Here is a 5,392-nt window from a genome sequence, read left to right as displayed (position 1 = left end):
TAGTTTTCCTTGTAATATATCCGTCAGTTTTATGTTTCTCGGCGACATGTGCTATTCTGTACCACACAATAAGCTACATGAGTGAATGAGATACCGTACAGTTCTAATTCATGCAAGTGCTGATTAAGAAATATGAGGAACTTGGAACAGGGAACGAAGTTGGAAATGAAACTCCAAATTTGCTTGCAATGACGTGTCTCCACTTCACTTAGGGCAAATGCGATGTAGTTTCTAGCAAAGCCTGAAGACACCTTATTCTAACTCATTTCAAGTTGAAGCAATATCAAAGGTAATACATAAACCCACAAGTTTCCCTCTAACCAGGGAGCATAAAGGGCTGTCATAATTTGTAGGGTACCATGTACGTCATAAGACCTGCCAGCCATCAGATGATCCAAACCAGACAAGAGATGAGCGTGACAGTCAGCAGGAGACATGAATGATCATCCTAGCTTTAATTAACAAACTTCTTTGTCACTTTTCAATCGGGATTTCGCTCCAATGAGTCTCCGTCTGATTGGAGTACGACATCCACTCTATTTGTACAAGAACTCCTCGAATCTGTCGAAGATTTGATGAGATCAGATCTTTTATCCAAGTTTTGTGATATGAAGGAATGTAATTGACTTGGGGTGGGGTTGAAGTTCAATTGTGTGATTGGTGAAAGGGATTGAAAGTGTTTTTAAGCTCAAAATTTTACTATTAGTCGCAACGGTATTTGTGCACACACCAAGAAAATCATTTATGACAACCACAAGCACGCCAATCAACATTACTCATTCATTGTCACGAAACTAGGAAACATTGAAAAGTCGAGTATGTTAAAAAACAAACAGAGAGGTTATCTTTGGATAGATAACAATGAGAATGCTGGAAAACGCGACAAATAGATGAAATTCACTTCGATTCGTCAAAGAGTTGCGATAAGAGCATTATTCGGCTAAAAAATTCGATAAACAATTGAGAACAACTTCCATGTGAACTTCAAAGGCCAAATGCATGTACTCAGAGGGCTTTTACAATAGAAAAACCTGATCTCCAAAAGGCTCGTTTTATTCGGCCAATTTTGAACATGTTGACAGTTAATGAAATAAGCGTTTGCTCTGAGGATGACTTAAACCGGACAGAAACACTTTTGTTAACCGTCCTGGAATAGGTTTTTGAGCACACCTCCGGTGGATCCGTCTTTTCAAATTGTTTTCACTTTTTAGTCTTATGATGAGAGAAACTGGATTTGTCATGATTGTGCTTTATGCACTATTGATTTACCCTGTGCTATAATGTGTTAACGTATTGTAGACGCTAGATTCATAGAACAGATAATGGTGTGTGACAAGATTCAATGACGAACACGTTTAAGCTTAAATAATCAAATTTGCTCCTCGTGATTTACGTCACTTCTCGAAATAGGTAAGACCGGTTGACCCTTTCCAATAACTCTCAATAGAAGTAAAACACCCCACACTAATCAGTCGAACAGATTTTGCTTGCATATATTCTACGATGTGATTGTATGTCCAGGTTACAGCAGAACAACACAATCTGAAGAATGATCATCGAAACAAGAAGCTCTAAAATTGCTCTGACCGGGAACTGCTGACATTGTCTCAGCATTCAAACCCAATATAAAAATATGTATGTATATGATACGGAACTGAGAATCGTTATGCTTTTTCTGTCAGCCTTGTTCGTCAATGGGACTCAAGAAGCCAAGTTAAGTGCTCATTCAGAATTGTCAAGCAAGCAAGATCCTGTACTACGTACATAAGACGCATTAGAAGTGGCTGCAAGAGAGATTTCTCTACAACCAATGATTACCATGTGACCATGATAACTTTTGTAATAAGAGAACCCCACGTTCAAACGTAATCAATGAACCATTGACGGACACAAAGCATTCAATGGTATGCCATCTCAACCTAAAATCAATGAGCCTCAAAAAACGTACTACTTGCTGAACCACAAAGCTGTCGCCAAGCACTACATCACATATACTATTACGACCGTACTTTTGTTTTGTCGGAAAATCGATAGTAATTTGATCAATGCCTGCAAACCCTTTAATAACAAATACCTTTTATTGGGATCGAACTTGAGACCCGCGGTACTTACACATCATGCTCCGATCGATCTCGACAAATAATAGAACAGCCTCGTAATCCAGCAACATCGAGCTTATCAGTGCCTGCCAAAGAGTTATTGGCATCGCCTTGGCGTAATTTACGTGGTCTTGATATACCAAATCAAAGCCAACGTTTTAATATTAGAGAATGTTATTTATCACTTCCACGATGGCGATGGGTATTGATGGGATCAAATGAATGTTCAATACTGAGGTTGCCAGGATAACCCGGAAGGTGAAGACTCAAGCGCAATCCCAATATAACTTAAAAATTCAAGTGTGAACAAATAGGCACCCCTTGGTTAGATCCTGACCTTAGAAAAAAACAGGGTCACGTTTTGAGAGGAACTAACGGTTTCCAACTTGCCACTAGCCATTTTAAATATAATTCAAAATTTAAATTAGTAACCTCAGGTCGCAACCCTCCAGGGCAATTTGACGAAAGCGTTACACGCACCTTTAATCTAAGTGCTATCTATCTAGGATGAGCGGAAGAGCCACTCTATCGGCTTTTTTTAATCCTTTGAAAAGACGAATGGAATGTTGAGCAAAGAGCTTCAGTAGGTATGTGGGGGATTCTGAATTGATTCTGGGATACCGAATCAATTTCAGCTTGAAGAAACCCAAATAACAAAGTTTTGCCACCAATTTGGCATCGATGCACAATAAAAGGCATGCCTGAAGTTAAACGAAATCAATGGCACATGAGATTATTAAGCATCTTTAAAGTCAGGTAGGTGAAAGGGCTAATTGACTAACTAATTTTGGTGATGCGAATACGACACTGAGGCCTTGATTTTCGTTTCAATCCGCAGGTTGGAGTATTCCGAAAGGGTTTTCATCCAATTTTTGAAGACATTTTCAACATTACCTTGTATTTTTCATAAAAGTTTTATACAGGAAAATCAGTATTGATGCCAGTTTGAACACACGATTTTACTTGGAACACAAAGCACACAAGGATGGGAACAAATTTGCAACTTGAATTGCAATGACGTCACATGATATTGTAATTTAATATGTACTTTTCCCCATTATTATCATTACTAATTTATCAAACTGTTGCCCCAGTTTCAATCAAATATGGTTTCTAACAAAGAAAGCCAACGTTAACATACTTCGAACAAGGAAAGTTGAGCTTTCAAAATTCAAAATATTTCAAAACTAACACATTATAGAAGGGGTTTCCAATCTCGATTTGGCCACTGATCCCTTGCCGACTAAAAAAACCCTGGTTGACTCCCTACTTACGATAGCCAAAATAACATAACTAGAATTATTAGATGTACTTTCTTTACGCCTTCAGTAAAAGAGGCTCTAAACCACTTTAGGTGCTATTGTTCAATGAATTTACGATTTATATAAGGTTATGTTGCAAAACATTGGTGCATTGCCATATGAGTCAGTAACTTTGGCCAATCCTCTGACATTGGCATTCCTTTGGGAAAATTTCATTGAGATATTGTTGCTATTGTAATTGATAAAAAAAAATTATAACATTGGTGGAGTAGTCTTACCATCAATACAAGTACCGCCATAAAAAACGAAGTGTCGGAAAAATGGAACATTGACCAGGCCTCATGTGACCAACAGAGCGGAATTCGGAATATGAGAGAAATAAAGGACACGCAGAGTTTAAATTGTCGAATTGTTCGCAGTGACCGACGTATTCGTGTGCCACATATATGGGGTGAAGGCAAAGTAGAAAGAGAAAGAGGATGAAGGGTAGCCGTGGGCCAAGTTCAAAATCCGAACAAAAAAAAATGACTAAGCTTACTTATTACCCTGTTTACATTAGCGAAGCTGTACAGGCTTAAAAGCATTTTTTTTTATCTTATCGCGTGAAATGTAGCCTTTTTAAAATAACGGATCATGTCTGACTAGAACTGGGACCAGCTAACAAAATACAACATTTTAGACTTTGATAAAAAAACGGTATCCGGTGGGATTAAACAGCAAATGAGAGGAACACAGCAAAGGTACATGGCTGCTAGTTCATTCCCATGAAATGGCAAGTTCAATCACTTGAATATTGACAATTAGCTGGTTACATATCAAATTGTCATGCAAAATGTTCAAAAATGAAAAAGAATAAAAAAATAATTGTCAATACTTTCCTGCTGCTTTGGCTCACAGGGATTGGTAGAATTAACCATGCTTTGGGCTTTTGTTAAGAAACATGTTCGATTCCGAAAGTTCAGGGTCATTGAGTGCCATCAGCATTTATTCCAATGAAGTTTGTACTTTCCATCACTAGCCAACTGCCATAAGGGCTTCCTTTGTCGATGGTCGGCTTTCCCCACTTTCAAAATGTTCCCAATACCCATTTGCATTCGTAAATTTCCATAAAACTCGGAAGTGGTCTACATCGTGGATTTGAAGTGTTTATGGAACACAGAAATTCACCTAAAGTGCAAAGCATAGGGATCTTTTCATTTGGCTGAGCAACACTTTGTTCAGTCAACTCGAGCACAGACATGAAAGGTTCTTTCCAATTCAGAGAGAAAATTATGGGGGTTCTCTTTTCGATTATCAATTGACAACTTTTGTTATGCTTTTGCCTTTTTGATACGATCATTCAGAATAATGCAATTGGAGGCTTTAATTTCGAGTCATTTAACATTGAAGAGAGCATTATCAGACCAATGTGTCATGTGCGAGGGAATAGTGATTATTGCGTCGTACGTGGGAGAAAATGATTATTTCATACCAATCAATCAAATGCATTTCATTTTCGCACGAGTTGGTCTTTTCTAGACTCAACCGAACGTCTGCATAAAAAATTATGAGCTTTTAAAACTCAGCCCAATGAGGGCTCAAAATGAAAAGGCTAGCAGCACGTTGTTAAGATTTATCAACATGGTGATGGTCATGGTCATTTTGTGCCCACGTCATACTGAGCTTCAAGAGCTTGTTGCTCTTGACACAGACGTTTGATTGAGCTTAAAATCGGCGAACGATCTCCTAGTCGATAGGATCGCAACTTGAGTGAATGAAAATGCATTCACCTTATCTGGATAAAAGTAAGATTTTCTTCACCCTATGGTCTTTGTCCAGTAGCGACGTCGTCTCTAATCAGACAAAAAAATCTATCATCAGGATGTCGATTTGAGTTTTCAGAGACACATATTACTACTTGCTTTCCATTCAAAAGGAACGTTTTGGAACTAAAAAAAAGAGGAAGTACTTTACTTGGAACTGACTTTGGAGTGTCCTTCACGATCGGCCCATCCAAAATTTAACGCCTAAACCCAAAATCGCCTTTTCGAA

Source organism: Tigriopus californicus, chromosome 11 (assembly GCF_007210705.1).
Source record: "Tigriopus californicus strain San Diego chromosome 11, Tcal_SD_v2.1, whole genome shotgun sequence".
NCBI classification, from domain to species: domain Eukaryota; kingdom Metazoa; phylum Arthropoda; class Copepoda; order Harpacticoida; family Harpacticidae; genus Tigriopus; species Tigriopus californicus.
Note: the sequence above shows the minus strand (reverse complement) of the source record.